The following is a 24,914-nucleotide window of genomic DNA, read 5'->3' as shown; positions in this document are numbered from 1 at the left end:
AATTAAGTAAGACAGAGAAAGACAAAATACAGTATGTTCTCACTTATGTGCGAAATATAAAATTTAACTCATAGAAACAAAAAGTAGAGTAACAGTTGCCAGGGAACCAGGAGTGGAGAAATGGGGAGATGTTGGTCAAAGGCTACAAACTTTCAGTTATATGTTCTGTGGATCTAATGTACAACATGGTGACTAATCAGTTAATACTGTATTATATACTAGCAAGCTGCTAAGAGAATAGATTTTAAGTGTTCTCATTACAGAAAAAAAAAGGTAATTATGTGAGATGAGGGAGGTGGTAGCTAATCCTATTGTGGTAATCATTTTGCAATATATACGTGTATCAAACCACATTGTACACCGTAAACATATCCAATGTTATGTTTTACGCAGAACTGGAAAAGAGAAAAAGGTCTTATGTATACCCTAAGACCTAGCAATTCACTCCCAGATATATACCCAACAGAAATGCATACATATGTCCCAAAAGACATGCCAAAGAACGCTCATTGCTGCATTATTTGTAATAGCCCAAAGATGGAAACAATCCAACTATTTTTTAACAGTAGAAAAGGTACGTCAGTATCATGATAGACGTAGCCGATCGAATACAGAAGTAAAAAATGAGCCAAATGCAACTATATACCTCAACATGGGTGAATCTCACAAACATACACACCGTACAACTGCATTTCTATGAAGTTCAAAAACAGGGAAATCTAAATGACAATGTTAAGAGTATTTTATTGTTTGCCATGTGTAAGGTGCCATGACTATAACACTGAATAAACTATAGTGTTAGAAATTAGGATAGTGTCTACCTTTGGGGAGAAAAGCGGCTACTGACTACAGGGAGCTCTGGGAAGGCTTCTAGGTTGCTAATAATGTTATTTCTTGATCTGAATTGTGGCTACAAAAATGTAGTTGCTCTGGGGTGATTTACTGAGTTTATTGTGTACTTCTTTACATGTAGATCAACAAGCAAATATTTGTTAAGCCCCTAATGTGTGCATATAAGATTGTGTGGGGCATTGTGTTCTCACTTCTTTTACCTACTTTGTTGGCATCACCCCACTGGAAGGAGCCCATTCTTACTAACTGGCTCAAGGCACAGGACGGCCAACGAGCGCGGTCAGGTCTACGGGTCCATTCTGAGAGAGGCAAGTAGAGCCCAGGCAGGCTTAGGCCAGAGGTTCAATCACTTTGATTGGCAGAAGTCACATCAGTACCTCCTAGTTCATGACAACTCCTCTGTGCCACATTTACATTTCCAAAGATAACTGCACTGCTTAGGGCCAGGATACCCCTGTTCCAAAGCTCAAGTGACTCTTGCTGACTCAGAGACGCTTGGGTGGGTGGGAGGCAGCACCAGGTCTGAACTTGTGGAGAACGGTGCTCTGGCTACACACCCACCACGTGACTCATTTTCTCAGCTATAAAGCTGTAAGAATGGTAACACACCTATTAGTATTTGAAAAGGACTTACTTGCATAATTAAATTTTAAGGACATCAGTGTGCTTGACAGTCTTGCCCATACCCAGATGGAAATTTCAGTTATAAACGTAAAGAAATAAACACATTCTGATTTGGAGGAAAAAAAGGCCTTCAAACTTCAAGGAGAGGAGACAGAAACTCCACCTCTTGATAGGAGAACGGCAAGTTTCTAGAAAGTTATGTGACTTGAGGAAATGCTAAGTAAAATATGCCAGGCACAGAAAGACAACTACTACATTATTCCACTTACACGAAGTACCTAAAATAGTCAAATCCGTAGAATCAAAGACTGAAATGGTGGTTGCCAGGGCGTAAGGGGAGGAGGACACGAGTTGTTGTTAATCAAAGGGCATATAGTTTCAGTCAAACAAGATGAATGAGCTCCAGAGATCTGGGGCACCTGGGTGGCTCAGTCGTTAAGCGTCTGCCTTCTGCTCAGGTCATGGTCCCAGGGTCCTGGGATCCAGCCCCGCATCGGGCTCCCTGCTCAGCGGGAAGCCTGCTTCTCCCTCTCCCGCTCCCCCTGCTTGTGTTCCCTCTCTCGCTGTCTCTGTCAAATAAATAAATAAAATCTTTAAAAAAAAAAAAAAAGCTCCAGAGATCTGTACCCACAGACCAACAATAGTATACTATACTGTACACTTGAAAATTTAAGAGGGTAAACTTCATGTTAAGTGTTCTTCTCATAATAAAATAAATTTTTTTTAAAAAGAAAGTATGTGAGATAGGAGACACTCTCTTGATCATCTTTAGAAGATATAATCTGCTGCAGTGACCTCAGTATGTTATTTGGAGATATTAAGATGACCACCAGAAGAGCTAAATACAGAATCAGTTTAAAAGAATTAAAAGAGATTAACCCTGGAGGATGGAACTGGCGCTAATTAATAGTAGGATGGGGACCATGATTTTTACCTTACATGTTCTGTAATACTTTTTAATCAAATGAATGTATTAGTTTGATAAATTCTTTTAACACTGTATTTAGAGGGGCACCCTGCTGGCTCAGCTGGAAAAGCATGCAACTCCTGATCTCGGGGGCTGTGAGTTTGAGCCCCATGTTGGGTGTAGAAATCACTTTAAAAAATAAAAAATCTTTTTAAAAAATTGTATTTAAAAAAAAATACGTATGTACTTAAAATATGAGCCGTTCTCTGACCTTTATAAGCTGCCACTTCTGGTCTCACATCAGCCAGTGCTTAGAATGCAGCTTCTTCACTGGTTTCCTTAAAAAAAAATTAAAAATAGGGCGCCTGGGTGGCTCAGTTGGTTAAGCGACTGCCTTCAGCTCAGGTCATGATCCTGGAGTCCCTGGATCGAGTCCCGCATCTGGCTCCCTGCTCCGCGGGGAGTCTGCTTCTCCCTCTGACCCTCCCCCCTCTCATGTGCTCTCTCTCATTCTCTCTCTCTCATATAAATAAATAAAATCTTAAAAAAAAATTAAAAATAAATAAAAATAAATTTTTTAAATGTTTTAAAAATCACTCCAAATTTGGTGATTATTTGAAGTCTTTATGGAGATTTTAGGACCATGGGAAATGATCACAGAAAATCAATTGTTACACTGAAGTTTTCCTAAATATAGTTTTTTTTAAAATGTATCAAACTATTACATGAATTTGATTTTTAAAATTCAAACACTACAGGCTTGTGGTAAAAAGCAACTGCCTTGCCCCACCTGTTTTCCATTCCCAGCTCATTCTGGAGGGCCAACCTCTTTTCATTCTTTTCAACTAATTCTGTATTTAGTTCTTCTGCTGGTTTTTGCTTGAAAATCCTCCATTTGAAATTTCTGTCCTCCTTCCAAGTCTCCTCTCTCTGTCTTCTCAATTTTGTCTGTCCCCCGTCCCCAAGAGGAACCTGTGCAGAGACTTGTCTGAGTGTCAGTCCTGGGGGCTCAGCTGCGGCTCCTGAGCAAGCTTACCAAAGCTACCCCTCTTCAAAGGTTTGGATCTCCCCACAAGGAATTTGACACCTGCTGCTCGTAAAGGAAAATCTCTCCTTATTTTACACAAATTAGTAAGATATATAGTATAATCAATCATGGAAGTACATTCAATGCTCAGAGAAAACTCCAAGAATGGTTAACTCTAAGGAAATCAAGAAAGCATTTTCCAGAAGGAAAAAACAGTTTGCTAATAAGCAGGGAAGGCTTTTCAGATAGATTGGAAGGGCTGGAAATGGTAAAATCACAGTGTCTGAGGGGAACCTGTATTTTTGCAGTATAAAGTTCAAGAGGAGAAAATGTGAGAAATGAGCCTAAAAAAGTTAGTAAGAGTCAGATGGTCCTTAAATGTGAGGTTAAGGAGCTGGACTTGAGCCCACAGTCCAGGAGTTGAAAATTTAAATGCCTATAAATGCCAAACAGATCATGTAAATGAGCAAAATGAAATCATGTAAATGAGAAAAAAGACAGGAAGTGTACAATCCTGTGGGAAACTAGGGAAACTGTGCCCTTCCAAATGGAACAGTTTAATTATTTTTACACAACATATAAGACCAGTGTTGCCAGAGCATCCACTGTTTTAATAATAGCAGAATGTCCATATTTTTCTGTCAAATTCTCCAATTTTTAAATGTTGGCAACTATTACATGTTTTTTTTTTCAGGCTCACCATATGTGGTCAAAAAATATTATATATTATATATATACATATATGCTTGAAAGTTGGTTTCAGCCAACAGACCACAAGTTTCTTCCTCTTTTAGAAGCAAAAGAAAACCACCATTGTAAAACTTTAAGACAGGGTGGAGCCATGGTCAGAAACACAGGTTTTAAAGATGACCCTGGGGGCACCTGGGTGGCTCAGTCATTAAGCATCTGCCTTCGGCTCAGGTCATGATCCCAGGGTCCTGGGATCAAGCCCCGCATCGGGCTCCCTGCTCCGCGGGGAGCCTGCTTCTCCCTCTCCCACTCTCCCTGCTTGTATTCCCTCTCTCGCTGTGTCTCTCTCTGTCAAATAAATAAATTAAAAAAAAAAATCTTTAAAGATGACCCTGGTGGCAGACTGTAGAATGGACTGATTGGGAGAGTGAGAAGTTGAAATTGAACATAGAGAGATAAATTTGAAGGCTCTTGCAATGGATCATTGATAGATGTGCTGAGAGCTTAAGGCAGCATGTTTACATAATCAATGTTATTTTTCAGTGCAAGCAGTGAAATAGTCCTGAGCATTTCCATGAGAATTAGACCCCAAATGATCACAGAGAACTTGATTTCTGTAAATCTTGGGTGTTACACTTTCAGAGTCAGAATGGATTTATCTCTTCATTACTTTCCAGGACTTCCTTTTTTTTTCCCCCTCATAAAGGTACTTGCCAATAGTAATAAAGAAAAGATTGTACATCTGGCTTTAGAAAGACAGCTTGTTGAACCTCTACCCTCTGCTTCTGTATTATATCAATCGCAGAAGCAACAGAAATATTTTCTGCAAACGGTTCCCATGTGCCCACATCTCTGAATGTAAAATAAACAGTGCGGGCCATGAAAACAGTGTTTTAAACAGAGCATTCCAGCTGGGAAAACTGTCTAAACATCATCTTTATTTTTATAGTCATTTAAAGATGTCTTTAATCTATTAAATTAACTTTTAAAAAGGAGAAAATGGGGAAGAGAGAGGGGTAGAGGAAAAGGAGAGAGTTTATTCATCTGTTTTTCTGTGACACCTAATATTTCCATTTCTTTATGCTTAGATGTTAATATATATTTCCAGCACAAAATTATTATATCCAGGCAAAGAGAGAAAGTTTTTAGGTGCTTTCAGTGTATTTTTAAGATTTTTTTAATCAAATCTGTTCAAGACAGATCAAATGCTATCTTTGTCTCATGTTCTAACCAATTTATTTAAACAGTGAGAAGCAATGTTCCCTAGTTCTGTGGACGGAACCTTTCAGGTGCTGGCCAAGCTTTCACCCCCATCCCATGTCATGAATTCAGAGTATGCCCAGGCGTCAAGTCTATCCCACTTGTCCCCAGAATGAAAAGGAAAGGAGATATGCCATCAGTATCACATTGCATGCCAGGCAGGCTTTGAAGATAGTCTAGGCTTGGGGCGCCTGGGTGGCTCAGTCGTTAAGCATCTGCCTTCAGCTCAGGTCATGATCCCAGGGTCCTGGGATCGAGCCCCACATCGGGCTCCCTGCTCCGTGAGAAGCCTGCTTCTCCCTCTCTCACTCCCCCTGCTTGTGTTCCCTCTCTCGCTGTGTCTCTAACAAATAAATAACTCAAAAAAAAAAAGAAGAAGATAGTCTAGGCTTTAGTGACATTATCAACCATTCACAACCTAAGCAGCACGTGAAGAAGTCAAGGGTTCACATGCAGGGAGGGAGCTCTGGCCTGCTTTCTCACCAAGTCCTGGGTTCTGGGCTCTGTTCCCACATTTCATAAAGATATGTATGGATAGGACCCTGGCATCAGAGGCCCTACTCTCATTGCTGTAAAATTCCCTTTCTCTGTGGAGATAAAAATCAACACTCCCACCCATTTGTTCCTGCTTCTATCTGTGGAGTTTCAGCTTAAAGAGAGTATAGTTCCCATCTTCGAGATCAGAATAGAGAGAAAGTGAAATTCCTGTGAATCTTTCTGGAGTTGTGACAAAGGGAGATGTGTTCCAGATATCCTGAGTTGAAAACTGGAATGCATTTTCTCATAGAAACAATCATCAGCTTCCCAGGCCAGTTCCTAAAATCCTACTTAATCTATTATATTCTCAGAATATTCCAAAAATTTCTACGTTACCCATCTGCTCTGTTCCCATCCTTGCCCAGCTTATTTTTCTTTTTTAACTGAGTAGCATGAATATAACCCTGCTTTGCCAAATTCTCCAAGTTTCTCCACTCAACTTTACAAAGTTCCATTTGTGCAACCCACCAGATCTTAAAAACCTCTGTAGGCTCCGCTGATGAGTTTTGCAGTTCCAGTCCCGCCCGCCCCACCTCAGGCCAGTGACAGAGTGTAGGTATGTTCCACAGTTCTTCCCTTTCCTTCTATCCTTCAGGGTCATGGAAAATGCAGGAAAGTTTGAGGCCTATTATTTTAGATGGTAGCCTGGCAGAGACAGGCCCATTTATATGTGTAAATTTTATATGTGATATCAACTTATTAATGGGAAAAAGAACAGCTTACTGGATGGAGATGAGAAAATCATTCAATGTATGGCAAAAAAAAAAAAAAAAATCAGGGGCGCCTGGTGGCTCAGTCATTAGGCGTCTGCCTTCAGCTCAGGTCATGATCCCAGGGTCCTGGGATCGAGCCCCGCATCGGGCTCCCTGCTCCGCGGGAAGCCTGCTTCTCCCTCTCCCACTCTCCCTGCTTGTGTTCCCTCTCTCGCTGTGTCTCTCTCTGTCAAATAAATAAATAAAATCTTTAAAAAAAAGAAATTATTTTTCTGGATCTTAAGATTCCTCTCCCTCATGTCATTGAAGAGAAGAGGGAAATAGGGAGAGAGGTGCACTGGACCCTTGAAATGTACAGACTGGACAATATCAACAGAGCTTATCAAAGTCTCTGAATGGAGAGGTGACCTTCTGGTATATGATCCACACCTGGGACATATGAAGAGGGATGAATGATCTACAATGATCAGCTCGGCTCCCATTGGCTTCCTCAACTCAGGCACCAGTGAAACTCATCAGGCTCCTAAACCTGACCCCCAGGTGAGGACCTCTTATTCTCCAACTCTGATCTCCTACAAGTAAGACCCCACCTCTCCCAGCCCAGGTGTCCTCCACTGGTCTCCTCAGGGATACAGATCAGGCGATCTCATTATTCCTCAAGTTTCTTATTAACTGTATAACTACAGTATAAATTCTGTATCTAGCTTCTCTCAGGTCCTCATTTTTGACTCTCAAAACCCCACTTGGAGGAAGAAAAAAATTTTAGGGGCACCTAGGTGTCTCAGACGGTTAAGTGTCTGCCTTCAGCTGGGGTCGTGATCCACGGCCTTGCATCGGGCTCCCTGCTCAACAGGGAGTCTGCTTCTCTCCCTCTCCCTCTGTGTGTGCTCTCTCTCTCTCTAGCTCTCATTCTCTCTCAAATAAATAAGATCTTTAAAAAAAAAAAAGAAAGAAAAAGAAAAGAAAAAATTTTAAACCCTAAGATTCAGTTATCTCTTGCTCTCTTCTTCTCAAGGCAATGAGGACGCCTTGGAATAACATGTCGATATAGCATAAGGAAGTGGGAAGCAAAGAACACAAAGATTCTTGTTTCTAGATATTAAATGACTGCACATGAGTCATCCAGCACTATCCTTAAATAATCATAGAGAAAAGAGAGCTGGAGGTCCCCTCATTTAAAAAAAAAAAAAAAAGCTGGGAAAGTCTCTGATTGGTCCAACTAAATTCTTCCATCCCTGATCAAGCACTGGTCAGGTAAATGGGGTACTGTGAGAAGCCAACCCTGTGGAAGGGAAGGACTTACCAAAACCACATATTTGGGCAAAGGAATCGTCAACAGTTCTCAAAAGGTGGAAGCACTTTTCAAATCAAGTAAAAGTGTTTACTACACAGGAGACTATTCTGTAAGTCGTTGCAGAAATCGTTTCTGAAAGTGTTTAAACAAATGATTAAAGCCGATACTTAAAAAGAATGTCTTCCACAACTAGAGAGAACAAAAGCTATCCAAATACAGACACACACGATTTGTGTATATATATATCCCTCCTGTGCTATATAAGTGAGACCATTCTTGAGAAAGTTTCCCAAGAATGATTTTTAGCTCTCAGTGCCCCCGGCACACCGCAGATCTGTCCCCTCGCTTCACTAGTGGACAAAAGAGACTCAGCGACACCCCCTCTTCCAGTCGCCCCCTCTTCCAGCTTCTGACCACCCTCCAACCTCTCTTCCAGTCTCAACCTCTAGGACCACCTTCTCTGCCATCCTCTGCCCCCAGGGCCGGCCAACACTGTTTTGAGCTCAGCCCCTCATCGCCCGTCATCCATGAGCTCTCCACTTTGTCAGAATTATTCCACTGGTGGAGGCCCCCGTCTACATGCACCTGCGGGCCTCCCACACTTACCTCTCTCCGGGCTTCTATCTGCACCGAGACTGTGAGGCTCCGGAGGGCGTGGGCCGTTTCTGCGAATTAGCAGACAAGTTGCAGGGCGTCAGCTTCTCTTGAAAATGTCAAGCCAGCGCAGCACCGGCTGCGGCCTCTCCCAGCAAGTGGAGAAGCCGTTCCAAGATGAGTGGGATAAAGCCCTGAACTCCACGGAACCTGCCGGAGTCGTGGCGAAGAACCGGAAGCCAGCCCTCCAGCTCCGCGTGCCCGGCTTCCGTCTGCGCAGACGCGCATCTCGGAGACTTCCCGCAGACCCACTTCCTTGAAGAAGAAGATGAAACTCTTCAAGAACGTGGCGAGCACCTGAGTCACCTCCGCAGGCCGGCCGGGCTGGGCGGGTATCTCTTCCTCTTGGAAAGCCTCCGGAGCCCAGCGGCCTCTGAGGGGCCCCTCGGGCATCCCCCTGGTGCCAGGGCTCGAGCCGGAGCCCCTCCCTGCAGCCACTAGGCAGCATTCTAACCACCCTGGAGCCCCCTCCCAAGCAACGCGGAAATAAAGCTTTTAGAAGAAAATTTTTAAAAAGGCTCACAGGTGGGCACCTGGGTGGCTCAGATGGTTAAGCGTCTGCCTTAGGCTCAGCTTATGATCCCAGGGTTCTGGGATCGAGTCCCGCATCGGGCTCCCTGTTCAGCAGGGAGCCTGCTTCTCCCTCTGCCTCTCTCTCTGTGTCTCTTATGAATAAATAAATAAAATCTTTTAAAAGAAAATAAAAAAAATTAAAAGGCTTGCAGACTATCTGCATCAAGAAATTTCTCTACACACTATATAATCCAAAATACAATGATTCCACCAAGTTTAGTGACCCTGTGACCACATTTAGACTGTTTCCTTGCCCATAGTCAGAGAAGGTACCAGACTTAAAGAGAATCAATCCACCTAGGTCTTAAAATCCCGTAAAATGCAGGTCAGCTTCACAAATAACCAGAGAGGCCTTGGTCACCCTGGAATTATAAGAATACTTGGAACTGAACTTATTTCCTGGTAGAGATTCCATCCACACCCCCACCCATAGAATACAGAAGAAGATGGCATTCTGGAACTCTATGATATTATACTGAAATGCCTGAAGCCAAAAGAACCAGCTGATTTTCTTCTCAAGAAAGCCAAGAGAACTTTCTCTATTGTCCATTAAACTGGACAATGTATCTGCTCTAGGAGTCTCTGAATGTTCATGATTCTACTAATATTTTTACTGGTAAAACTAGCATTTAATTCCCATGATTAACAACCAATAAACAATGGATTACTCTTCGGAAGTTGATTCAAGGTCTTCCTACCAGTCCCCGAACAAACAAGAAAATAAGATCAAGTATTTGCAGCATTAGTGATACGTGAAAAAGGAATTTGAGGATAGGCTTAACATAAGATTCATAACTATATGCAGCTCTAGTAAGACTTGACAGGATTTACATAGCCCTGTGACTATTCAACACAGGTAGTTTAGCTGAGACTTTAGAAGATCTTGTTCTGTAGGCAACATAAAAGGTGCAATAAATTGCAAAAATGGCCTCAAATGTTTTTCCTCCAACCAAAAGATATAGTGTATATCTTCACTCTTGAATCTGGGTAGGTTATATCATTTGCTTTGGTCAATGTGATGCAAGCAAAAGCTTGAAAAGTACTTTCACTTTGCAGTTTGTCACCTGCTGTTCTTAGAACTCTGCCACCGTGAGAAAAAACCTGGACTATTTTGCTGGAGGATAAAAGACATGTGACCCAGTCACCTCAGATAGACCGCCAACTCACCAAGTGACTGGAGACACATGAGTGAACGCAGCCAAGATCAGCAGAAGAACCATCTAGTTGAGCCCAGCCCCAAACACCAACAATGGAATCGATGAGCTCAATAAATGATTATTTAAAGCCACAAAACTTAGCATGATTTGTTATGCATCAAATGCTAACTGATCCCAAAGAGGCATTTAGGGGTGCCTGGCTGGCTCAGTCAGTTAAGCGTCTGCCTTCGGCTTGGGTCATTATCCCAGGGTCCTGGGATCAAGCCCCATTCATGCTGTCTCTCTCTCTCTCTCTCTCAAATAAATAAATCTTTTTAAAAAGAGGTATTTATAGGGCGCCTGGGTGGCTCAGTCGTTAAGCATCTGCCTTTGGCTCAGGTCATGATTCCAGGGTCCTGGGATCGAGCCCCGCATCAGGCTCCCAGCTCCATGGGAAGCTTGCTTCTCCCTCTCCCACTCCCCCTGCTTGTGTTCCCTCTCTCGCTGTGTCTCTCTCTGTCAAATAAATAAAAAAAAAAATCTTTAAAAAATAAAAAAAAATTTTTTAAAAACAGGTATTTATATACTCTATAGTCTATTTAATTGAGAAGTCTTAGGGATCCTTTGTGAAGGGCTACTTTGGGGCTTTTGTAGGAATTAAAGCGCCAACCATGGGAGGCTCATGGGGTCACTATGGTTTGGTATGCAAGGCACAGGCCGGATATCAGTCTTCATTCACTTCCTAGGCAGAATACTCTTATACAGTGAACCTACACATTTGTAAGAAGTCCTATTCTTATGCCACCAGGGTATGGCTTGAGTTCAAAGACTATGCTCAAAATAATGTACATATGTTCTTTTTATTTCCATATATCCATTTCATTTTTCAAATGGCCCAGGAATACAGCCAAAAAGGACCAATAAGTTTCCTTCCTGTAGATTATAGAGGAGAGAGAATTTCCTCCTAATGAGAGAGTAAACTGTAGGAACCATGCAAAGCCCCTCCTTGCTAGGCACGAGCTTTCCCACCACAAGGAGAGAGCCTATTAGAGAAGGAAGTTAACACAAAGCAAAACAAAACAAATAAATGGAGAAAGAGTCCTAACAACAAAATTTGAGAAGTTGAATCCAATTCTACCTGAGACCAGGAAAAAGTATTATACCAACACAACTTGGATTCTGTCCTTTGCAATGGAAGTGTTCAGACTATTTTACCTGAGATAAGATAAATGTGGTCCTTGCTATGACTAGTATGGGTATGCAGAGGCGGAGTCGTGAGGTACCCACGATTACCTGCTTAGAGAACGGTGTTTGGAAAAGAGTATAAATGCCTGTGGAAATAAAGTAACGATTTTCTGAGGGGCTGTTTTCATCTGCTTAATGAGAAACTTTAAACTCTTAAAACATTCTTCTCTTCATTACTCTCTGGCAGCCTTTTTCAGAGTTCTATAAGAGAATAAAGTCCTGCGGTCCTACAGAAAATGATTTGAATAATGATTTTTTAATTCAGTTATCTAAAAGATGGTACACAGCTAGTACTATTCTAGAAGAGGAGGTAATTAATCACATAGAAAAATGTCTACATACAAAAATTCTCTAGCAGAAACTCCTATAAAAAGAGCTATAGAGCCTTTATCTCATATCTGATATGGTTTGACTATTGTATATAATGGTCAACCAGTATACTTCCAGATCCTAAAATGAACTTTTTTTTACATATTTTAATATATCTTACATTTGATATAACAAGCATTCTGGTTGTATTTTCTTTCTAAATAATATGTATAAGATAGAAGTGTATCTTACAATCCATGGCCTCTTGATTTATTGAAACATTTCATAAAATATATGGTCACTTTTTTTTAAAGATTTTATTTCTTTATTAGAGAGAGTGCGCACAAGCAGGGGGAGCTGCAGGCAGAGGGAGAGGGAGAAGCAGGCTTCCCGCTGAGCAGGGAGCCCAATGCGGGACTCGATCCCAGGACCCTGGGATCATGACCTGTGCCCAAGGCAGACGCTTAACCCACTGAACCACCCAGGCGCCCCTGGTCATTCTTAAATGTATACATCTTAAAGGGAGATCTTTTTTAAATCATACTTCTTTTATTTACCATTCTTTCCTCACCACCCACTCATCCCCAACATACGCATAATCCACAGCATAGTAACACCATATGGCTGTATTAAATTTTGTAATGTGAGTTTTCATAAGATTTTATAATGAACTTCTAAAGCTGCAACTAAATACTTGTGCTTCAACTATCAGGGTCTAGGCTGCAGGAAAAAAATCTTTATTGTCTTGCTAAAAGGAAAGTTCTATGACATTGACTCTGTTGGCATACAAAATAATGTAATTTTTCATTCTTGTATTTATTTTTGAGTTCATTTTATTAGTCTGCTAGGGCTTGCATAACAACATGCCACAGACTGCGGGACCTAAACAACAAACATTTATTTCCTCACAGCTCTGGAGACCAGAAGTCTAAGATCAAGGTGCTGTCAGGGTTGGTTTTGGGTGAGGCTTCTCATCCTGGCTTGTAGATGGCCACCTTCTCACTATGACCTCACATGGCCTTGCCTCAGTGTGCACGTGTGAGAGAAGTCCCTAGTATTTCTTCCTCTCCTTATAAGGACACCAGTCCTATCAGATTAGGGCCCCACCATTCGGACCTCATTTACCCTTAATTACCTTCTTAAAGGCTCTGTCCAAATATAGTCACAATGGGGATTAGGGCTCTGACATATGAATTTTGGGGGACAATATTCAGTCCATAACGGTAATTTTCAAATTTCATTAATTATTTGTAACAATATTTACTGATTATTTACCATGCATCCTAATCTATGTTTAGTGGTTTACACATATTATCTCATGTGATATTCACAGCAGACTTCTGAGATAGGTATCCCATTCAAGGTGAGATAGCGGAGGCTTAGAAAAGTTAAGACCCAGGGTGCCTGGGTGCCCAGTCAGTTAAGTAGTTAAGTGTCTGACTCTTGATTTCGGCTTAGGTCATGATCTCAGCATCTTGAGATCAAGCCCGGTGTCGGGCTCTGCTCTGAGCATGGAAACTGCTTAAAGATTCTCCCTTCACCGCTCCCTGCTCACATTCTCTCTCTCTGTTTCTCTCCCTAAAAAGAAGAAAAAGAAAGTGAAGAGCCTTGCCCAAAGAGATGCAAATGGTAGGTGGTAGACTTGGTCTTAATCCAGGTCGGCCTGAGTCTAGAATTCAAGCTCTCAATTGCTATGCCACACTGCTTCCATTTTGAACTGTTTTCATATACATTCTTCAGACTGGAATACAAAAAGAACAGTAACCTCCTGGAGTATGAAAACACAGAGATGTGTAAACGATTACGTAGACAAGTAAAACCAACAGATCGTGCCAAAAACTCTTGAATCTTTGTTCAATTAAATCCAACCTCTTCGGGCGCCTGGGTGGCTCAGTTGGTTGAGCGACTGCCTTCGGCTCAGGTCATGATCCTGGAGTCCCGGGATCGAGTCCCGCATCCGGGCTCCCTGCTCGGCAGGGAGTCTGCTTCTCCCTCTGACCCTCCCCCCTCTCATGCTCTATCTCATTCTCTCTCTCAAATAAATAAATAAAATCTTTAAAAAAAAAAAATCCAACCTCTTCAGTCTAGGATTCCAAGTCTTCCAAAATTCACTCAACCCTCCACTTCCAATCATATGCCTCATTACACTTCACTATCATCACCACCACCACTATCCACCCCAGAGAGGCCCCTACATGCCCATAGTAGACTCTCTTCCTCATCTCATGGATCCTCTCCCTTCTGTTTCCTCTGCCTGAAGTGCCTCTCCGTCCCTCTTCATGTGTCCAAACCCAATGCTGCCTTTTCCAGGAAGGCTGTCTGATCTTTCTCCCTCACATGACCCAGCATTCTGAACTTGGATTAGAGACAGACTCTTCCTTATTTGCTTTTTTCTTTTTATTTTTCCTCTACATTTTTGGTTCCTTCTGCTAGATTTTGTATTTCAGGAAGGGAGGAAATTAGCAATATGTGCTTTTGGAAGTCACTTACCCTAAGTCTCAGCTTCCTCATCTATAAATTGGAGATGATAATACTGCCAGCAAAATGCGGCCTCTGGGGAAAGCTCAGCTCAAGTGTGGCTATAGCAACGATGTGGCTGCAGCTCGATAGGATCATGCTAAATGAATAAGTCCGTCCGAAAAGACCAGTACCATAGGATCTGACTCATATGTGGAATTTAAGAAACAAAACAAATTAACATGGGAGAAAAAAGAGAGAGGCAGACCAAGAAACAGACTCTTAACTATAGAGAACAAACTGATGGTTACGCTGGGGCGGTGGGGGGAATAGGTGATGGGGAGGAAGGAGTGCACTTGTCGTGATGAGCGTGGGGTGAGGTATAGAAGTGTTGAATCACTATATTGTACACCTGAAACTAATATTACACTGTATGTTAATTATACTGGAATTAAAATAAAATGAAATAAAATACCGTGGCTATAAGGCCCTTTGTTAAACCTCAGAAATATTTAAGTTGTTGCCTCATAGCTCCTCTCAGAAAGACCACAGGTGTACTAAGGATCTTAAAAGCATTCCTCCCACAGCACCCTGTGTCTCAGCACAAGGTAGAGGGCTTTGGCAAGTGTGGCTTTTGCCTAAAGGAGCACATTCTAACTTGATACACAAGTTGTGCAGAAACACAAGGAAGTATGTAGGAAGCCTACAAAGTCTTTGAAAACTTGGGCTAAATGGGTCAAAAACAGTTCAAAACAGGAAGAGCAGAAATCAAGCTGAGCGTGCTCCTCAGATGCAAGCATATGCCATTTCTTGTGGGGGAAAAAAGTGTGACTTAGAAGGTTGACCCAAAACCCAGAAGGCAGAACCAAGAGCCATAGAAAACTCCTTTCCAGTAGCAGAAGTGAATCCTAACTAAAGAATATTTCCTGTTCCCAGAGTCAGCAGAAATGGTGGCTTGTGCCCAGCTTGGTTCCAAAATTGCTACCTGCCTCCTTTCTCCCCCTTTTTGAACAGGGTTGTCTCATGGGTTATCTTATCCCTCTGCCATTATTATTTGCTGGATACATGAGTGTCAGACAACTTTTTTTTTTTTTTTTAACATGGCTTTCCTTCTAAAGAACTACACCAAGGAATCCCAGCCACACCTTGCTTTAGCTCAGGCTGCTATAACAAAACACCATAAACTAGGTGGCTTAACAACAACAGAGATCTATTTCTCACAGTTCCAGAGGCTAGAAGCCCACGATCAGGATGCCAGCAGGATCAGGTCCTGCGGAGGGCCCTCTTCTGGGTTTCAGACGACTGACTTCTCATTGCATCCTCCCATGGCTGAATGAGGGCAAGCTAGCTCTCTGGCCTATTCTTACGGAGGCACTAATCCAATTCATGTGGGCTCCACCCTCATGACTTAATTACCTCTCAAATGCCCCAGCTCCAAATCCCATCACTTTGGGGACTGTATTTCAACACAGGAATTTGGAGGGCACACATTCAGTCCAGAGCACATTTGAACCTAATCAAATGGGTATTAAGGAGGGCATGTATTGAATGGAGCACTGGGTGTTATACACAAACAATGAATCATGGAACACTACATCAAATAAATAAATAATTTTTAAAAAAAAGAAGAAAGAAAGAAATACCAAAATCTGAGCCAATGTTGTAATAAGATGAGACTTTTGAGGGATGCCTGACTCCAAGATCAGGAGACTCCAGGAGAGAAAATGTAGGCCACACAGGAAGTTCATGAAGAGATAATTCTAAAACCAATTTCTCCTGCCTTCCAAATCTGTTGAGGCCTTCCAACAGAATGGTTGAACAGACCTGTGTTCTCCAAATCACAGTTACATTTCAGAATTACTCTTGAACATGATATAAAATCCTGTTTTATTCTTTTGAAAAAGAGCAGAGGAAGCAATTTCTTAGATGTTAATATAGAGTTTCTGAGAAGATATTTCTATGACTATGTGGTATGTATGAAGTGATTTTTGATAAATTTACTCAGACAAATGATTTAGAGAATGTCTCTCTTCATATAAAACTTCACAAGAGAAAAGGCTGGTGTTGGAGAAAGAAATACTCATTTAAAAAAAATTCTATAAAGAACAGGAAAGATCTGGGTGTTGTTCAGAGTCATTTTTCAGGTGGCAAGGAGGTCTGGAGACCATATGTTGTTTCCAAGGTGAGGAGAATGCTCATGGGAAGTGAAGCCTTAACACAGCTCTACTGTCAGTGGCAATCCAAACTAGAGCTACCCAACATGGAGAGGTCCAGGAAATCATCCCTTTACCCTTTGAAGGACCCTTGAAAGAGGCACTTTTTTTCTCAAAAATTTTTGATGATTAATTCTCAAGCAGATGGGCAAACATGCCATCATCTGCTCATCTTGATTTCTGTGACAACTATCTTATTCTTTGGAAGCATAAACCAGTCTTTTAAACTGAATCGGCTTTTAAAATGAATATTGGGGCACCTGGGTGGCTCAGTCAGCTAAATGTCCAGCTCTGGATCTCAGCTCAGGTCTTTATCAGGTCTTGATCTTGGGGTCGTCAGTTCAAGCCCTGCTTTGGGCTCCATGCTGGGTGTGGAGACTACTTAAACACATACATACATACATACATACATGCATGCATAAAATACATAAATCTTAGGAGGAAAAACATTTGACAACAGAAATTTGATTTTATTTTACATGAACAAATGGGACATAAAAGGGAGAAGAGTGACCTTTTCACTTTCAGACCATTGCAAGTTCTTTTTTTTTAAGATTTATTTATTTAGGGGCGCCTGGGTGGCTCAGTCGTTAAGCCTCTGCCTTCGGCTCAGGTCATGATCCCAGGGTCCTGGGATCGAGCCCCGCATTCGGCTCCCTGCTCAGCGGTAAGCCTGCTTCTCCCCTCCCACTCCCCCTGCTTGTGCTCCTGCTCTCGCTATCTCTCTCTCTGTGTCAAATAAATAAATAAAATCTTTAAATAAAAAAAAAAGATTTATTTATTTCTCCTAGACCGAGAGACAGAGTCCAGTGGGGAGGGGCAGAGGAAGAGGGAGAGAGAGTCCGAAACAGACTCCACACTGAGCATAGAGCATGACGTCGGGCTCCATCTCACAACCCTGAGATCACAAACTGAGCCACAACAAAAGGTCAGTCACTCAACCGACTGAGCCACCCAGATGCCCCCATTGCCAGTTCTTAAACAAACTTAACGAAATTCAATATTTCAGTTTAAATGTCACCATGTGTCATATTACACAAATATTCAATTTACTTATTCAGCGTTGCCTCCCAAAGTATCAAAATTTAGGGAAAAATATAAATCCTTAAAAGGATGATACAGTTATCTTTTGGTAATTATGTTACTATTCTTTGCACCATAGTAAAAAGACTATGAGCTTTGAACAAACTGCATATTTTGCTTTGGTCCCTTTCCTTGGAAAAGAAGTAAATATTTGATATGAATTGTTAATTAAGCCAAAATTAAGACTCAATTCACCATTTAAAGGTCTTGAAAAACCTACCCCTTCATTCTTCTTAGGCCTTAATGAGTTGTGTTTTATAACTTCTATTTTTCTTGGTTTCTAGATTTTAGAATCTTTTTTCACATGAGACCTACTTATATAACTTGCTCTGACCCTTTTCTCTTCATAAAAACTCAATAAACTTGTAACTAGCACATTATGCCTTTACAAGTGTCAAGGCACTTTTTATCAGATGAAAGGAGGCCTGGTTTCCCAACTGGAATCATAGAAGTGTAATTGTGATTTCTGTCAGCAAAACATGAGAACACTGAATATCTAATAAATAAGATAGTTGGACACAGACATTACATTTTCCAAGTCAGCATTCTTATGAATTAAAAGATGGATCTGAGGTTTGGGTGAACTTTTCTCTGAAATATGCATGGATTAAACAAAAGGAAAAAGAATTAAATAAAAGCATTTTAGGTTTTGTTCGCTATTTGGACAGCTATTAATAAGACACTATCATATCTGTTGACATCAGAATACCTATTTGTTCTTCTCAGGAAGAAAATATCTCCTTCAATTTATCTTTTTAAAAATATGCATTAATGGCAGCTTTTTCTGCCCACAGAGCCTGTCCCCATGCTTTAATAAAATCACCTTTTTGCACCAAAAAAAGCACGCATTAAAATCAAAGTAATAAATCTTTTTAATGACAGTTTTAGTATTAAAATGTCTTCTAAAAAATTATACTGATAACCAATTTATGTAAGCCCTACTGATTACATTTCTATGACCCTTTCAAAATGTATTGTTTTTACATAAACTTAATCTTCATTGATAAAAAATTATCTTTTGGGGCGCCTGGGTGGCTCAGTTGGTTAAGCGACTGCCTTCGGCTCAGGTCACGATCCTGGAGTCCCGGGATCGAGTCCGGCATGGGGCTCCCTGCTCGGCAGGGAGTCTGCTTCTCCCTCTGACCCTCCCCCCTCTCATGTGCTCTCTCTCATTCTCTCTCTCAAATAAATAAATAAAATCTTTAAAAAAAAAATTATCTTTTAATTTTTTTTTACTTTAAATTCGTTTGCTATATACATACAAGTCTTTTGTTCTTTGTATATAAAACATATAAAGGGGTACCTGGCTGGCTCAGTTGGTGGAGCATGTGACTCTTGATCTCAGGATTGTAAGTTTTGAGTTCCCTGTTGGGTGTAGAGATTACTTAAAAATAAAATCTTAAAATATATATATATATATATGTATATATATATATACACATACACACAGTCTCCAAAACTATTATTTCTTTTTTTTTTTTTTTTAAAGATTTTATTTATTTGACAGCAAGAGAGGGAACAAAGCGGGGGCAGCGGGAGAGGGAGAAGCAGGCTTCCTGCGGAGCAGGAAGCCCGATGCGGGGCTCGATCCCAGGACCCTGGGATCATGACCTGAGCCAAAGGCAGACGCTTAACGACTGAGCCACCCAGGCGCCCCCCATAACTATTATTTCTAATGATTGCAAAATAGTCCATTAAGTTATCAGAATATAAATTATTTAATTTCCTCCTTTTTAAAAAAAGATTTTATTTTTAAGTAATCTCTACACACAACATGGGGTCAGAACTCACGAAACCCTTAGGTCCAGAGTTGTATGCTCTACCAACTGAGCCAGGTACCCCCAACCTTTTTGATGTAGAACTTTTTTCTATAATATATAGAGAGACTAAGATAATCTCTCTAAGCACAGTTCATTTATTCTTCGGAATTATTTCTATAGAATAAATTCTCAGAATTACAATTACCGGAAAAGAAAGTCTAAAATTTCTGTGGCTCATTGCCAAACTGCTCTTCAAGAAGGTTGAACCAGTTAATAATTCTCCCAAGAAATGATGATTTGCCACTTCCTCCAAAATATTATCAATAATTTTTTTAACTTTTGTTTATATTATTCTTACCTTGTTTTCCTGTCAACAATTTGTAACTGTTAAATTAATATTTGTATATCATTTTATGCAATTTTCTCTATCACAGCCATCATCCATTTTTTCCATTGTGAACTTAACAATTTCTTTAAAAATATTTTTCTTTAGGGGCACCTGGGTGGCTCAGTTGGTTGAGCATCCAACTCTTGATTTCGGGTCCAGTCATGATCTTGGGGTTGTGGGATTGAGCCCCACAACAGGCTCCACACTCGGCAGAGAGTCGGCTTGAGATTCTCTCTCTCCCTCTCCCCTTCCCCCCACTCATGCGTGTGCACGTGCATGCACTGTCTCTTTCTCTAAATAAATAAAATCTTTAAAAATATTTTTCTTTAAAAATATTTTTGAGGGGCGCCTGGGTGGCTCAGTCGTTAAGCGTCTGCCTTCGGCTCAGGTCAAGATCCCAGAGTCCTGGGATCGAGCCCGCATCGGGCTCCCTGCTCAGCGGGAAGCCTGCTTCTCCCTCTCCCACTCCCCCTGCTTGTGTTCCCTCTCTCGCTGTGTGTCTCTCTGTCAAATAAATAATAAAATATTTTAAAAAAATATATTTTTGATATCAGGCTTTAATCAATCACTTACCATACATATGTGCCATTTTGTTTCTTTTACTTTGATTGTACAAAAGTTTTATTTGTATCCCTAAAAAGAAAAAGAATCATATTTAGATAAGCACACCACTTTTAATTTTTTATGAATTTTCTTTAAATAGTTAACACTCTAATTAATGGGTGACCTATTAAACAATGGTTTAATATACATGCAACAAATTGTTCACACCAACAATTCTGTCAGCTATGTTAGAGAAATATTCTTCAATATTTGTGGTTTATATAAGTTCCTAGCTGCAGGACAAACTGTATAATAGTGGGATGGAAAATAAAAGATAAAACTCATGTTATATGTTTACTGGATTTCTTGTGTATCTTTTATTCTATTATATATGTTTTGCCTCTTTATTTTTTCCTATACATCTTTCTGAATAGTTCAGGGAAAAACTGAAAAAACTGGTTCATTGTTTGTGATAACTCTATCATACTAATAAAAGATGTTGATAAGGGGAAAGTGAATGTGGGATATATGAGAACTCTCTGAAAGCCTTTCACAATTATTTTGCTAAATCTAAAACTACTCTAAAATAAAGTGTTTATTTTTTAAAACTCTCTATGTATCCAATTTAAAATTTATTCATCCAGCCCAGCTTCCCAACCCCACACACCAGTCTCTCTCCCCCAGGGAGAAGGACTCCAGGGAAATCATGCCAGATTCCCCTAACTGTGATATGATTGCACTTTGGTTCAGTCCCTGTGGCAGTGGTTCCAAATCCTCCCATCACATAGCTTAAAGGACCCATCAATAAAGACTTCCTCTATAAGGGCCAGGGAGGTAAAATTCCACAAAACTCTACTACAGAATCCTTTGAATAACCTTTCTCTCTCCAATGAATTTTGATAAATGGGTCCAGCGTATCTCTTTAATGTGGGATTTTAATAACCATAATACCATAAAACCCAGTTCTGGGACCTCAGCCAAAACCCAAGACAAAAGAAAAAGTGCCATTTTACATCATTTTACTCTAGCATAAAAGACTCTTCTTTCTTAGAGAATATTTCATTGGAATTTTAGTGGACCTGACTATTGGACAGGTACCTTGGGTTTAGATTCAAAATCTCCCCAGAAATCACCACAACAAATCTTTAGGCCACATCTCCTGAAATCCACTGAAAGATGGATTAACAATTTTCCAAACAATCTATAGACAATAGAATTCTGGCCATAAAGAGTACATTAACTCAATTTGTCAGCAGGACAAGAGTCCTGCTGATCATCCATTATCCTGGTTAACATCTAGGTCTTAAAAATATTTAACTTGAGACTGTAATTGTAAATTAGTAGACATTGGTTAAGCCTCTCCTCTATTCTTCCTCACTTGATTGGAGAAAATGTGCATGGCTAAAACACAGTATGCGTGTTAGTAAATCTTGATATTCTTCAAGATATTAGAATAAAAGCTTACCTACTGTTCAAGCTTGGCTTTGGACAAAGTACTATTCATGAAGACAGGAACTCAGAGGAAAATCCACCAACCCCCTGATTGACTGAATCTGACTCTTCAGGGCAGGAATAAGACTTGCCATGTGCATTAAAAAGGGGGGGTGTCTAGTGGGAAAGAAAATGGGTTTAGATCTGGACTGGATAACCAAATGGAAATATTAAAAGATTAGGTGGACATATAGGTCTGAAGCTCAGGAGAAAAAAGGATGGAATTGTCAACATAAGGATAATACTTGAAACTATGCAAGTGGATGAACTTATTGAGGGGGAAACATGTAAGTGTGTCAGGAAGAGAGCCCCAGATAGAATACTAAAAATTACCAATATTTAAAGGATAAAGAAAGACAAGCCCACAAGGTTTAGATGGGCCAGAAAGACAGGAGGAAACCTACAAGAGGGCATTCTTCATCTCTAAGGTCACAAGGAAATTGCCTCCCCCACCTTTCCCCGGATAAGACAACAAAATATTACAAAAAGTAGATCCAAACCGGGAGAATGGATATTCCACCACTCCCTCCACCCTTTGCCACAAATAGATTAAAAAAAAAAAAGGCTCTCAACAGAAGAAAGGAAAAGGAGAGTTTTGGAGAAGCATAGTGGCAGCTCACGGGTCAGTTACCAGAGAAGACTTTATGGAAAACCTTTAACTGGGAAATCCCAAAGTAAACAGAACATGTGTTCAGCTCCAAATGTGAGTATTTGAAAAGTCACAGCATATAGAGCACTCTGGGTTCTAAGCGAGCAAGAGAGTAGAGAAGGCAATAAGGCATATCTACATCAAAGAGGAGCTAGAAACAAACCCCTGGGTTTCCCTGCAGCTCCTAAGGGGAGGGAGGAGATCCAGAAGTTTCCATGGGCCCCATGTGGGTAGGCATGGATGTCCACCTGCCTGGAGGCCATCTGCAGGGCAAAGGTACACACATGACCAAGGTAAGGCATGGGGGCACCTGGCTGGCTCAGTTGTAAGAGCTTGCAACTCTTGATCTTGGGGTCGTGAGTTCGAGCCCCATGTTGCATGTAGAAATTACTTAAATAAAACTTAAAAAACAAAAACAAAGGTAGAGCATGGACCTCCTGACATAAGTAAAAGAGAACGCAGCTAAATTTGAGAGCCATCATTTCTGCCAAGTTGTTTGGTGCAAATTAAATAAATACAGGCAAATTTGCCATCCACTCCCCAGTAAAATAAGCCGAGGAAAGACCAAGAAATGAAGTGTCCCCTCCTCCGCGATTTCAAACAATGATAATGTCAGCCCCTGGGAGTTGAGAATCAGAACCTGGATGAGGGGAAAGGAGAAAATCTTGAGAAGGGTCTCCACCAGAATTGTTTAAACTGAAGCCACATAGACGTGACGAGATCAGACAGAGGAAAAAGAAAAGGATTTAACTAGCTTGGACTAGACCAAGCAAGACCTTTAGGCAGGCTGAGAGCCCAGGCAGGTGGGAATCAGCCATTATACATTGTAACTATTTTTAAAGTGTCATTAAAAACACCAACTTTGAAAACACTGGAGACCACCATCATATTAACTTTTACTCAGGTTTCCTCGTTTTTATGCTGACCTTGACCTATAGCTTTTTTTTTTTAAGCTATCTTTGAAACACATATAATACCCTGAATAGCTAGTAATTCTGCACCAGTCTTTTTTTTTTTTTTTAATTCAGACTTGCATGTGGCCTCTCCCATACAATTACACAGGGGAGTAGACTTACCTCAGCACACATTAATCAAATCCGTCAAATGCCTGATGAGGCTCAGATGCTTCTGCCCTGTGCTTGCTCGTCAGGAAGCCGCAGAAAACCTTGCAGCAAACAAGTAACACATGTCATGATAATTATTTAAGCTACTTTTTGTTTAAATTTTTTTTAAAAATTTCTAGTGAGATGAATTACCTTTAAAAGTAGAAATGAGTCATTAGTTTAAAAATTAAGTTTAATGAGAAAATACGATAAATAAATAAGATTGTGTCTCATCATGAAAAGGGCCAATTTGACACTAAGTGATATTTAATGAATGGTCAATGAAATGAAAATAAGCGCCTATATATGTTTCACATGAAATCTTGTAAAGGCAAGAAAGTACAATGAGAGCAGTCACCCAGTCTCATTTTAGTGAGACTAAAATTGCTCAACTTCCTATAATTCATGCAGTGAAATCTTCCAATCTTTAGTCTGGCTAAATTACATGATTTTGCAACAAAACACAAAGGTTCCAAAAATCAGGTTCCTGATTAATTGAACTTAGTGTCATCAACTAAAATTTTATATGAACAAAATTGAAATCTGACAATGAAAACTCCTTAACAGGCCCATCCAAAGTTACAAGTGAGGAAAAGACAAATTCTACCCAAAAGAGCTTGTTGAAGTCCAAGTTACGTTAAATAAGAAGATATTTACAAAAACATAATCCCCCTTCTTTTCTGCCGGCATTTCAAGTGAGACAAGTGTGAGTCACTTAGCTTCCTTGGCCGGAGGAAACCAAGTGTCAGGTGTGCCTTTAGGTACTGAGACAACCAAAACTGCCCCCACATATTTCCAAATACCTTTGAGGGCCCATACCGATGCTGGTTCCCATCATGGATCTAACCCCCAAATACAGAAAGTACATATCTGCTGGATTCCTTCGAAGTTCAGGTTTTAAGATTCAGATAAATGAAAATACGGATTTTCAGTTGTCTGTGTTTTGCTTGTTTTTATACAGAGTCACACAAATGAACACAAGGAATACTCTAAAAACACCGGGGTACGTGGCTGGCTCGGTCAGTTAAGCATCTGCCTTAGGCTCAGGTCATGGCCCCAGGGTCCTGGAATTGAGCCCCACCTCGGGCTCGCTGCTCAGCGGGGAGTCTGCTTCTTCCTCTACCCCTCCCCCTGCTGGTGATCTCTCTCTCTCTCTCTGTCACTCTCTCTCAAATAAATAAATAAAATTAAAACAACAACCAAAAACAGGGGGCACCTGGCTGGCTCAGTCAGTGGAGCCTGCATGCGACTCTTGATCTTGGGGTTGTGACTTCCAGCCCCACGTCGGGAGCAGAGATTACTTTTTATAAAATGAACACAAGGAAGACTTACTAGATAATACACAACTGGAGAAAAAAAATTAGGTTTTTAGATTAGATTATAATATATCATTGAATAACTTGTCA

The 24,914-nt window shown here is 40.7% G+C and overlaps 1 long non-coding RNA gene across 2 annotated transcripts in view; it reads right to left on the bottom strand.

Moving 5' to 3' along the window:
• Positions 1-23,889, bottom strand: part of LOC145721742 (uncharacterized) — a 39,897-nt gene extending 16,008 nt beyond the window's left edge. The window contains exons 1-3 of one of the 2 annotated variants that reach the window (XR_014145602.1): positions 23,482-23,889; positions 20,296-20,355; positions 18,890-18,939 (exon numbers count right to left, since the gene is read on the bottom strand). This is a non-coding gene — a long non-coding RNA (uncharacterized LOC145721742). Of the gene's footprint in view, positions 1-18,889; positions 18,940-20,295; positions 20,356-23,481 lie in introns of those variants that run through there. The other variant, XR_014145601.1, reaches the window with a different exon arrangement.
• Between the last annotated feature and the right edge of the window lie 1,025 nt (positions 23,890-24,914).

The sequence above is a fragment of the Leptonychotes weddellii genome, chromosome 5 (assembly GCF_054177405.1).
Source record: "Leptonychotes weddellii isolate Sample4059 chromosome 5, ASM5417740v2, whole genome shotgun sequence".
Classification (NCBI taxonomy): Eukaryota; Metazoa; Chordata; class Mammalia; order Carnivora; family Phocidae; genus Leptonychotes; species Leptonychotes weddellii.
Note: the sequence above shows the minus strand (reverse complement) of the source record. Positions and strands in the feature narration are given on the sequence as shown.